This window comes from Rhipicephalus microplus, unplaced genomic scaffold (assembly GCF_043290135.1).
Source record: "Rhipicephalus microplus isolate Deutch F79 unplaced genomic scaffold, USDA_Rmic scaffold_14, whole genome shotgun sequence".
Classification (NCBI taxonomy): Eukaryota; Metazoa; Arthropoda; class Arachnida; order Ixodida; family Ixodidae; genus Rhipicephalus; species Rhipicephalus microplus.
In genome coordinates this window covers 11,856,025-11,869,234 of record NW_027464587.1, presented here as the reverse complement: position 1 = coordinate 11,869,234, position 13,210 = coordinate 11,856,025, and the positions used below count along the sequence as shown (strand labels likewise).

General features: G+C 44.5%; 1 protein-coding gene across 4 annotated transcripts in view; it reads left to right on the top strand.

Annotated features, from left to right (window-relative positions):
- LOC142761673 (uncharacterized) overlaps positions 1–13,210 on the top strand; it is a 134,804-nt gene that overhangs the window by 64,937 nt on the left and 56,657 nt on the right. The window lies entirely within an intron of this gene.

Genomic DNA, 13,210 nt, shown 5'->3' with positions numbered 1-13,210 from the left:
CGTTAAAGCAGCGGGACGATGCCTTTTTCAGAGGGGGTCAACGCCACGTACTTTTTCTCAAGTTTTGTTATCGCCCCAATACACTACGTAATTCTCAGCGCGAACCGCGCCTGCAGTCTTCGAGAAGCTCCAGGACTGTAGTGGGTCATTTTTATAAGATCACGCCCACTCTGGGAACTATACAGATTATTCTGTAGCCTATGTCACCGGTAGCGATAACGCTAAAACATTTGAAGGCAAGTGCATAAATGCCGACATGCTTCTCCGCTTATCTCTTGATCGACGGCTGATGATCGGTTCGCCGCTATCAGGGCAGGTCTGCTACTGTGATCCTACTTTCCGTTTACCGGGCACCGGGCACGAGTTCACCCAAATAAACAGTTTAACCTTCATTCTACTGTCTGTTTCTTTGTCAACGTCACGACACTGTGACAATAGTGTGATTCAGTAAGACCTGTGGGGAATATTGGACACACTAGATGTGGATAATGGAATAACTGATCTCCTAAAGGATATCTATAAAAAACACAAGGTAGTTATCAAATGGGAAGAGCATGTATCTGAACCTATAGAGATACAACGTGAGCTTCGTCTGGGATGTCCCTTGTCACCTTTGTTATTTATGCTGTATCTCCAGGGACTAGAAGCCAAATTAGAGGGGAGTCGACTCGGCTTCGGCCTTTGTTTTGCCAAAGAAGGAAAACACATTGAACAGTCAATACCATCATTGATGTATGCAGATGATCTAATATTAATAGCCGATAACAAGGACGATCTTCAGAGATTGATATACATCTGTGGTAGTGAGGGAGATAGGTTGAACTTGAAGTTCAGCAGAAAAAAATTGGCAATCATGATTCCTAATTATGACAAAGGCAAAGCAGTGAGCATAAGATACAGGAAGTCACGCTAGAAACAGTGGATAAATACAAATACTTGGGAGTATGGATGAATACCGGGGCTGAGTATCTAAAGGAGCACGAAAGATGCGTAATGACTAAGGGCACCAGAAATGCAGCTGTAATAAAAAATAAGGCACTGTGTTACTACAATAGGTACGACGTGAGAGCGATTTGGAAAGGTTTTGACGTTCAGTTATGCGGTCTTGTGCATGAAATCAAAAGTTCAAGCAAGATTGGAAATTAAACTAGGCATAAGTCGAATTGCTGTGGGAGCCCACGGGAATAACCCAAATCGGGGGGTACAGGGTGACATGGGATGAACATTGTTTGAGTTCAGGGGAGCTAGCAGCAAGATAGAACTTGAGGAGCGATTGAGAAAATAGGGAGAGGAGCGTTGAGCTAGGAAAGTTTTCAGCTACTTCTACATGAAGAATGTTTATACTAAGTGGTGGAAGCCAACTCAAAAAATGTCAAGCAAGTATTTAGACATTAGCAGAATACCAAGCCAAAAGGAAACGTCAGTTAAGAAGGAAGGGAAGGAAATGGAGAGGGACATGTCAAAGATGGGAATGCTTTTGAAATCATCACTGGAGACTCACGGAACTTTTAAGCAGGAAATTGCAAGGGAAAAGATCTACGATGATTCTCGGGGTAGTTCTCTGCTCTTCTAGGCTGAAACGGAAGTATTGCGGACCAAGACGTACTGAGCAAAATACGAAGGCACAGGCACGGTATGTAGTGCGTATGGAGAGGAAGAAACGGCTGAACGTTCGATAATGTTCAGTAAAAGGGTCCGCCCTATAGTCGAAGACAATGGCGCCGAATTTTTCAATGCATAGGGGTTTAGGGACAGCAAAGGCACAATAGCCTTTAAACGGGTAGAAATAACCAGGAGGAGGCTAACTGATTGGTGGCTACAATCGACGCGCCAGTGAAATTCAATCCTTAAAGGCACAGTGATAGTACTTAACTTCATGGCTTGGTGGCGTGAGCCACCACCCGATCTAAAGGGCACAGCCAGATACATCCATCCATCCATCCAGTGGCTGGAACGAGCAGACGACATTATTGCAGCAGTTTTTGGAGGTGCAATAAATACTCGAGAAAAAAAAGAAATCGTATTTTTGTTGGGTGATGGGGGGGTGCGATAATTGTGTGAGTGTGAGGATTACGCGAGTAAATACGGTATTTATTGCCATTTTAAGCTTGGGGTGGACCTCCGACATAGTCATCTCCTGGATTCAAGACCCACTTGGCAGCTCAAGGCACGACATCAAATTTACCACTCTTGCATTTTGTGCAAGCTCATGAGAAAAATCTCTCCGGCGTGGTCTGTGCTCCTGGAAGAGCTTTTCGAGTCTCTTCCAAGCTCGACCTCTTCAAGGCCCGATACACCACAATATCGATCATCACGATGGCGAGTTTCGCAACACAGGAACATAGGAAAAAAATTGGGACAGAGCAGAAAAGAGCACTGTTTTCTACTCCATCCCTATTTTTTTCTTCTGTTCTCGCGCTGTGTAATTCACCTTAATGAATCCATTCAACTAACCCTAGCTGTAAATCACTCATCGCATTGTGACAGTAAAAGCGCCTGTTTTTGTACGTTCTCATCTTGCTCCTCATCGATAAATGATAGCACGACGAAAATTCAAGCACATGCTGGAGCTCGGATATATCCGTTTCCTTTTTGGTGCCAGGTCATCAAGCCCTTTGGTGACTGTCAAAGTGTGGCAGCTACCGCGCCCTTAACAAAGCGGCTGTGCCAATCCACTATCTGATGCCGCACGTCAAGGATTTTACCACATTGCTGCAGGGCTGCACCATATTCAGCAATATTCACCGAGTTAGAGGGTAGTGCCATATACCTGTCTATCCATCCGATCTACTGAAGACTCCCATCATAACGCCTTTTGGTATGTCTCAATATATATGTATGCCATTCAGTGTACAATATATCGCACAAACGATTCAATAGTTCTTTGACCAGGTCTTTTGTGGGCACGAAGCATGTGCTTTGTGTACATCGCCATCTTAATCTTCAGCACCACAGCAGAAGACCGCTAACTTCGCTTGTGTCAGGTTTTCACATGTCTGCAAGCATATACTAGTCATTTATGAAGCGAAGAACGAACTTAGTTTCCTCACCGAAATTCTTTGGTCATCATTCCCTGGGATCATTGTTGGGGTTGCTCGTATGGAAGCCTTGCCCCGCCGCGGTGGTCTAGTGGCTAAGAGCTCACATAGAAAGCGCAGCGCAAAAACTCGGGTATAAAAGGACAGTAGAGGCAGAGCACTAACTAACAACTGAAATTTCATTGCCATCACCTGTGCATATATATATATATGTGCCTAAAATGATTGAGAGGAGGTTTAGAAGCAAGAAAAGAAGGCTGGTTTTAACCAGCGATAAAAACTGCAAACGATAAAATCTTGTATCGTTTGCAGTTTTTATCACAGTTTTAGCCATTACCTGCCATATCCTATCAGCGATTGGGATTGCTCCTTCACATAATGGCTACCTCAGTAGAGAGAAAGTCCTATGGTGAGCCATCAGTGGCTGGGTGACTAGAAAATTGTGCCTCGGCAGCTCTGCACGTTTGAGCCAAGCACGGCAGAATAAAATCTTGGCAAAAGTGACAGCGTCTCTGGTTGTCCATGTCTCAACAACGATAAATAAGATATGTGGGGTAAAACACTCCTCCTGATTTCTCGAAGGTTGAAGGGGCCCTGCAACACTTTTTGAGTATTATTAGAAAAAGCTGATCGGAGGTCGAGGCTCCTGAAAACACGCGAGCCAAATACTGTAGAGCAGCACGCTGCACGAAATTAACGAGAAATTCTGAATTATTCGGATAAAAATTGCTTTTTCTTCTCTCAACAAATGACGCTACAGGCCCAAAATTGGTGCATCCAAGGCCATGCATCAGCCTGTGATGTTCATGAGTCACAATGAACAAGACACGTTTACAAGATTGCGTAGCATTTATTGCGATAGCAAGAAGATGCCGAAGCAGTGTGTTGTCGTTGATAGCTCGAAGCAGTATGTTATGCAAGAGCTGGGCTCACTCATTATGAACTTGTGCAACGCCGGTCCTCCACCGCAATTCAAGAATCAGGATGCCTGGAATCTGTTAGCTGGCTTCCTAGTTTGTAGAGGGTGTCGCCTCATACGGCTGTTCTGTCTCCTCTTCACCTGCGAATGGGGATGCCGTCGCTGTGGTACAGGCTCATAGCAAAAGGTCTGTGTCGCTTTCATGTGCAAGGCCCATGGGGTGTCTTCACCTTGACCTCATATGAGACTGGTCCTGTTGGGATGAGCCGTCTTGGTACTCTCCTGAAATTGTGCACCGAAACCTGTTCTTCCGCTTGAAACACATTATGATCGATGTTTCACCTCATCATTTGTTGGGGCTGGCTTGTGCTGACCGTATGCGATAAGGTGGGCATCTGTGCGTCCAAACGAATGCGCACCTTATGACCCAAAAATGATAACATGGTGCCTCCAGTGTCTTCATATGTGGCATGGCTCAATACGCCATCAGGAATTTATACAGCGTTTCTTCAAGACTTTCTGTTGCAGGGCCTTTGCGTAGGGCATTTTTTACGGTCTGGACGAACCTTTCTGCCAGTTCATTGCTCCTCAGCATGTGTGAAAGCAGGTGCGAAAACTTGCTGAACAACATGTTCTTTGATGAACATTCAACTCTGACGATGTGAACTATGCATCCTTAACACTTGGGATAATTTCTGGTGTGTCTTATCTAGTGAACAAATCACGTAATTTTGCTATGGTTTCTTGCGCAGACGCGGATGGCATCACGTAAACCTCTGGCCATTCTGAATGCACGTCGACAGCAACTAGCAGCACACGAGGTCTGTTAGAAAAGTATCCAAGCTTTTTTTTTTTTTTTTTTTTTGCAAGCACCTGATGGATTTGAAACAAGCCTGCTTGCCTCAGCCGACCTTGAACCTTCGTGCACATGCATGAATTTTTTCATGCCTGCAATAGCGTCAGTCGCTGGGACGCAGCTATGCTGGGAAAAAAAAAAAAACTTGAGCGTCGTCGGGGGCATCATCATGCACGTGCGCACGGCGTCGAAAACTAAAAGCGAGCGACATGGATACCGTGGAAAACTATTTCATAAAGCGCCCTCCATATCCAGCGTGGCCCCACATATGTGACGCTAACTAAAAATGTGGCACTACCAACGCAAAAGTACTTTTTTCTTTTAAGGGGGAGGGCACATCTGCGCATGCGCCTGTGCTGGAAGGAATGTCAGCGGCAACGCCAGCTCGTGGGGCGCTGGCCCGCCTCGCACACACCTGTGCGCAACAACGAGCGCTCGCTCTCGCCCAGGAGTTGTTGGGGCCACGAGCGCCAGTGCCGCCTTGCGCTTCGTCATCGGCAGGGCTACTGTGGATGCGCCAAAATGGCAAAATCCAGGACAAATTCTTAGATTTCCCGTGGGGAAAATTCATATCAAGGTTGTCTCCTACTGTTTCATTTCATTTATTTTTTCATTTATTTCGCCCTTAAAGGCCCGAAGGCATTACTCAAGGGGGACAAGTAACAAGATAGGGTACAATGTTCAACAGGAAAAAAAAAATTAATAAGAGCAAATAAGTTTACGCAGGAGACAGGAATCAGAAATGACATGAACGAACTAGAACAGGATAAAAAAGAATACACAATGCTTTACACATGTTAAACAATTGCAGAGCAAAACTAAGTACAATTCTAAAACGATTGGCGATAAACACGAAGTAGTTGAGATTATCAGGAGAGAGGCTTGAAAAAATGTTCGTTCAGTTTTGCGCAGAACGTTTCCCTGTCGGCGCATGAAGCAGAGTCATCCGGTAAGGCATTCCAGAGGGCTATTGCATTAGGAAAGATGAGGTGATAAATGCTGTCGTCCGGCCATTTAAGCGTGCAATGGGCCTGCTGTGATTTATGCGCGATGAAGTTCTGTGAGCAGATTGGAGCAACTGATGTCTTGAGCGTGGATGATAGTAGAAGCGGTGTAGAAGGCATAGACGGGTGATCAAGCGGCGGGATTCAAGAGTTGGAAGAGAAAGAGAGTGTTTTAGCTCGGTAACGCTGGTTTTGTGTGAGTATTGCGAAGATATAAAGCGAGCTGCGCGATTTTGGATGGTCTCTAATTTATTTGTTAGGTAGGCTTGTGAAGGATGCCAGATTGCTGAAGCATATTCAAGTTTAGGTTGTACGAAGGTGATGAAAGGTAGTTTTTGTACGTCGGGGGATGCGCACTTCAGGTTGCGTCGAAGGTAGCCGAGTGTACGGGATGCTGTAGAGCAGATGGAATCGATGTGGGTGGTCCAGGATAGCGATGAAGTCAAGTGGACGCCAAGATATTTGTAGCATGATACGGAAGCTATGAGCACGGCGTTAATAGAATATTTGTTGGCAAGTACGGCACACTTACGGGTAAATGATAATGATTTGCACTTATCTATGTTTAGGGGCATGAGCCATTTATTGCACCATGAAGCAATTGAGTCGAGATCGCGTTGTAGCTTATTAGCATCGGCAGGGCTATTGATGACGGTGTAGATGACGCAATCGTCAGCGAAAAGTCGGATATTAGGTTTAATGTTAGCCGGCAAGTCATTAATGTAGATGAGGAACAGAAGGGGCGATAAACCGGCACCTTGCGGCACGCCGGATGTTACCTTTGCAAATGCTGATTGACAGTTATTAGCTGACGTGAACTGCATGCGTCCCGTCAAAAAGTGCTTAATCCAGCTTAATAAATTCGGAGGAATACCAAGAGAAGTTAGCTTGAGAATCAGGTGATTGTGAGGTATGCGGTCGAAGGCTTTTGCAAAATTGAGAAAAATAGCATCTGTCTGAAGGTTATTATCCATGGAATTAAGTAAGTGGTGCGTAAATTCGGCGAGCTGGGTATCACAGGAAAAATGTTTGCGAAAGCCGTGTTGAAGTGGATGGAAGAAATTGATTCAAGGTGGCTCATGAGACTAGATGCTACAATGTGCTCAAATAGTTTAGAACAAATGCACGTTAAAGAAATTGGATGGTAATTAGCTGGGATTGACTGATTGCCTGACTTAAAGATCGGTATAATCTGGGATTTTTTCCACTCGTCTGGAACGGTGCCCAGCTCTAAGGATTGCAAAAATATTAGAGAAAGTAATAGGCTAGAATAATGGACAGTGTTTTTCAAAAGCTTGGTGGTGATACAGTCACAGCCAGCTGATGAAGAAGATTTAAGATTACGAATTAAGTTAGAAATTCCATCAGGATTTATGTCGAATGGGGAGAGTTTTCGAGGGGAACTGAAGGGAGAGGGCGAGACGACAGTGCTATTGGCGGGGTTAAATGTTGATGCAAAGTAGTCATTAAGGACGGATGCGCAATCCTCACGGTTTATCGGTTGACCTCCTGAATCAACAAGTTCGATTTGGTTGCTACTTGACTTTGGGGAAAGCAAACGCCAAAACTTATTAGGATTCGATTTTAGGATAGATAGCAGATCCACTGAGAAGTATTTAGCTTTTGCTTCAGCTACCTCTTTCATGTACTGATTGGCGCACAGGCGATATTTTTCCCAGGCGTCGGTATTGTTGTATAGTTTCGCTGATTGGTATAGGCGTTTTTTTCTGTTGAGTAAGGATTGTAGGCGTTTAGTGAACCACTGATTGAGCGAGTCGGTTTTGATAAGAATAGTAGGGATAAATTTATTTTCGAGACTTATGAGCTTGTTTCTGAACAGTTCCCAGTTAGCATTGACGGTACGATTTTGGTAGGAATGCCAAAATGTTTCTTGGAATCGTGCTAGTCTTATATTTATGGCGTCGTAGTTTCCTCTTTTGTAATCTGTGATCGTTTTAGTTTCGGGTGACTTCTTTATGAGAGGCAAGGATAAGCAAATGTGCAAAACGCTATGATCACTGATACCAGGTAACACCGTTACACTATTTACATCATCAGGGTTCGTGGTTAGTAAAAGATCTAGTGTGCTGTTCCCTCTAGTGACTTGGTGCAAGTTAAAGTCTAGAGTAAGGTGGATGAACTAATTAGCTTCGTTTGTTGGGGAGGCGTTTGGAGAGGAGAGGAGGGGCCAGCTGATTGAAGGGTAGTTAAAGTCGCTGAACAAAAAGATAGAGGCATTGGGAAGTTTTTCTTTGACTTCAGTTAAGGCGCGCTCGAGTGATGAACAGAAAGAATTCGGACTGTCGGGAGGCCTGTAGCAGATACCAAATACAGCCGTAACTGTGCGGTTTCGCACACAGATCCATGTTAGTTCGAGGGTGTCGTCGTGGAATAAAAAAGTGGAACACAAGGTATTGCGGACAGCAATGAGAACACCACCCCCTCTCCGGTCCAGCCGGTCACGACGATATATGCTGAAGTTCAGATTAGATGGGAGTATTTCATTATCACTAATGTCAGGATGTAGCCACGTTTCTGTTAAGAGTTTGATGTCTGCATCAACGTTTTCGATTAGGCTATGGAGGTGGTCACGTTTGGGGATTACGCTGCGACAATTCGTGAAAGCGATGTTAAAAAAAATGGTATGTTAAGGGCCGATAGCGTGGCAAGGTCAAAGACGCCTTCACATGATGTCAATCAGTGATAATTCTTGCATTTGTAGATGATTCAGTACGTGAAGGCTCAGCAGAGACATTGTGGGTGCATTCTACAACGGTATCACTGACACAATCGTAATAGTAAACACGTTTACCTACAAAAAGTTTATCAAGTTTCAGTTTAAAAGCGCATTTGGCGGGACGTATGTACTTAAGAAGCTTGGAGCGGGCCGAGCGAGTGGCGGCAGCGCAATCTTCTCTAATCGCATAATTGGTGTTTTTCAGTTTGGCTCCTCAAGATAGAATCCCGTCTTTAGCCTTGAAGCTGGAAAATTTAACAATAGCAGGACGTTTTTTGCTGGCCGTAAAGGTGCCGATATGGTGGGCTCTCTCGATGTTGCTTGAAAGCAGCGGCAAGGAGGGCTGCTTCGAACAAAACACTTTAACTTTATCTTCCGATTGCTGCCACGTTTCCTTGGGGTCGTCATCAAGACCAAAAAAAAGATTATTCCGACGCATGCGATTGCTTACGTCGATGTTAGCAGCTCTAAGCATGGCAATTTCTTGCTTTAGCTGGTCTGTTTCAGCATTAATTAAAGGCGTGGGTGAAAAGGGTTGTTTTGTTTCTAGTGCTGTAACGCGTTGGTCAAAAGATGTCAAAAGAATGGATTGTTGATTGCATACTTCTTTAAGCTGGTTTAGTTTAGTGCGCAATGCCGCCTGTTCGTTCTCTAGTTGCCTAAAAGTGCTCAAGACATATGGGAGGTAAACAGCATCTGGGGGTCCGGGGTTAAGTTCTATGTCGCCGGAAAGCAGTAATATCAAATGAGAAAGCAAAAGACAGGTGAGCATGTCGCAGCACAAATGAAAGTTGATAACGTGTTGAGCGTTGCCGGGGCACAACACCAACACGAGAAAATGATCGCTAGAACGATACTGTTTCGAACAGTCGAGGTAACTAACCTGAAAGGTTAACAGGGCGTTGAGCATCGTGTGGCATGCGGTGTTGTGCCCCGAGCAGACGACGTCACTTGCAGGAATATATTGCGTTCTTTCGGGCCATGTGACCGATGACGTTGAAGTCGGTTGTTGTTGCCATGCAAAGCGGGATGCAGCCAAAACTGGATTTCGGGGCGAGTTTGGTGGGTTCCAGGGAAGTTCGTAGCTCCAGGATTGGAGCTCAAGGACCGGTCCAGGTACCCGTGGTGAGTTGAGAAACACTGGGGCGTTGGCAGAGAGCCAGGACACCATCGCCTGAAAGGTTAACAGAGCGTTGAGCATCGTGTGGCATGCGGTGTTGTGCCCCGAGCAGACGGCGTCACTTGCAGGAATATATTGCGTTCTTTCGGGCCATGTGACCGATGACGTTGAAGCCGGTAGTTGTTGCCATGCAAAGCGGGATGCAGCCAAAACTGGATTTCCGGGCGGGTTTGGTGGGTTCCAGGGAAGTTCGTAGCTCCAGGATTGGGGCTCAAGGACCGGTCCAGGTACCCCTGGTGGGTTGAGAAACACTAGGGCGTTGGCAGAGAGCCAGGACACCATCGCCTGAAAGGTTAACAGAGCGTTGAGCATCGTGTGGCATGCGGTGTTGTGCCCCTGTTACTTGTGCCCCTGTTGTGTGTTGTGCACCTGTTACTTTGTTACATAGAGGTCGCAAAGGCATGTGCTTCTATGAAGTAAAGGCAGGGAATTTAAAAGCTTCGTTATATAGAGGGATTTGTTTTATACAGGTTCGTAATAAGCAGGTTTAACTGTGTATATATATATATATATATATATATATAAATAAAATAATGTGTGACATTAAAGAGAGATAAGTCGTGGTTCAGATGCCATCTATTTATTCCAGTGCACGTGCACTCCTTCTTCGTCTGCTTCTTCTACCGTAACCTTGTTCATGTGTTACGCTCTTCCCCTTCCCCTGGAGAAAAGTCTCAGTTCAGAAGGTACAAAATAACATCATAGTTTGCTCACATGAACAAATGCCCGAGCTTCTAGCCAGTGGCAACACGGAGCGATTGATCTCATAGTTAAGTGGTAACACTTTGCATAAAATCTGGTTCTGACTTTCTATGCCAGAACTTGGTTCACTGTTGTGGGGATGCCGTGCTGTCTCTTACATGACAAAGTCAACGACTTGGAACTCATTCATAAGAAATTTATTATCATAGATTACTTTGTTCTTATTGTGGTAGGCAATAGAATTATTAACAATAGCTTTCCATGGCTTTTCCACCGTTGTTTCTCACTGTTTCGGTACATTTGGATAAGATGGTATTCCGATTCCGTAGATCAGGAAGGACGGTGTGTAGCTGGTAATTCGTGAGGTGTTACGGTGTATTTGTCTGTTACCTCCAACAGCAACTCAGTCCAACACTACTGTGGCTCGTCATTGAGCTTGCACTTAAGCCTGGTTACAATGATCTGGTTTGTCTGCTCCTTCATAGCGCGGAATTCCAGAGGATCAGGTGAGCTGAAGAGTTGGTGTATCAGGTTATGTTTGGACACTGTTTAAGTCTTCTGTAGTTAATCTTGTCTCACAATCTGAAAGGAACTTCGGTAATTTTCTGGCAGCTAAAATGGTTTTTGAGCATTAGTTGTAGGTGTGGCTGTTCTCACATTTATGGGCGAACTCCCATACGTATCGAATAGCATGGAGACTTCTGAAATAATGATTGTTGTTTGTAATTGTAACTAAAGAGCTTTCGAAGTTTTAGTTTTGCTTTATTTGAAAGGAATTTAGGTGTAACCTGCCAGAATTTGAAGGTGATTGGTTATATAGTTTTCCGAAAAAGGTACATCAAGTTTAGGAAATTCTCAAAAAGGTGATAGCCAGAATGTTTTCTTGCACTTATATGTTTTAAAAGGCCCGCGGAAGGTGCTCACAGCATAGAGCCATGATTCCACTAAATATACATTTTGGTGGGACAATTTGAGATTGGTATAATGGAAACGGTAGGAAGTGAATGTATTTAGCCAATCAGACCATAAAAATTCTTTTAAAAAAATGCCTACACATAGAAAGAATGATAGAAAAGAGCTTGTGTATCCATTAGCAGGTGCAGTCTCTGGCGCCATTTATAAAGGGCTTGCAGCACACCAACATGCTCCCCAATGCAGAATTTCGCTCTTCAGAGTGTGTATTATTTTCAGTATTGAAATAAAAAAATCGTATTTTTTGGTCACCCTTCCTACCCCCTTAACCTTGAAGTGTGGCTTCGTGGCACTGCGGATTTCTCCTGAACAATATAGAGGTGGTGCGATGGCGTAGCAGCCTTATGCTGCAGTGAAACCACCTTATCAGGCGGCCAAATATCGCTGGATTCATTCGGAATACAGTCAAACCCTGCTACAACGAAACTGATAGGTGCAGAAACAAAAACTTTGTTGAAGCGAAGATTTTGTTGCAGTGAAATAATAAAAATCTAGCTGATCTGAGCTAGCTAAACAGAGACTTTTATTCCCAGAATTAAAAAAAGTGTCGGCTGTTTCCTTTTCTTTCCCAGCAGCGTCACATTGCAGTTCTCACTGATGCATAACTACGTCATGGTGAAAAGCACCCTAAAACAACGTCCACAACGGCCTTTCGTGAATGAACATAACCGTTGCACTAACATGCTAATACTAGCAGCTGTCCGCCGTCAAAGTGTGTCCGACAACGCCGAGATGGAGATGGGGTATCGTGGAGTGGTGACTTTTGCCTTATTCTATGCCATTCTGGAAAGAAAGGTAGGCTAATTGGTAGTTCATATTTGTTGAGCGAACAGGGAGCACCGATACACTCACAAGAGACAGAGAAAAGCCCTTCTCTGTCGCTTGTGTGTTCCCGCGCTTCCAGTTCGCTGAACTAGTATCACCTACCTCTCGCAGCTGGCTGATTTTGTTGATAATGCAGACGAACAGCCGCTCTAATAAGTTACCACTCTGGCCAGGTGCAAACAGAACTAAAGGTATTGGCATCTGAAAAGGCGATTGCATCCAGCAGCTGCGTCAAATAAACCAAGTTAAGCTTCAGCTTCACATTGTTTGCGGCTCAGAAGCAAGCTTGTGGCAAAAGCAGGGCAGTCTCATTGCCATCGCTATCGAGCAGTGCGGCTGCCACGCGTAGTAAACCATGAAATAGTAAGCAGAGGCAGTTTCTGGTGCTGCCAATGCGTGTTTGAGACTTCCTCAATGTATTTTCATGTTCTGAAAATGCATAAAAATCTTAAAGATTGTGTTTACTGCATGACATTAAATATCTGAGCGTGGAATTGCATTGTCAAACTCCGTTAAAGCGAAACAGCAGAAGAAAAAGTGTTCGTTCCGGCGAGAATACTTATGCATTGACTCCTATGGACTGCTAACGAGGAACCGACAATTTTTTCTTGTAGCAGAAATTTGTTGAAGTGGCATTCATTATAACGGTGTTCAACTGTACTACGTTTCAAGTCATTTGTAGTCATGCCGAAGCACCCCAAGGATACTGAAACATTCGTTCGAATAATCATTGTGCTTGAAGAAACACTGCTGTAAATAATAGATTGCAAGGTTCGATCTCCTTGACTGGATACCAGATAAGCTTTGAAGTTATTCATGAAATAGCGTTACCACAAAGCAAAGAAAAGGGAAGAAATTAGAAATGCCATGATTCTCAAAAGAAGCAATTAAGCAAAGCACAAGGCTGGCCGAGACAGTCCCGCCACAGTGGTCTAGTGGCTAAAGTACTTGGCTGCTGACCTGCAGGCCGTGGGATC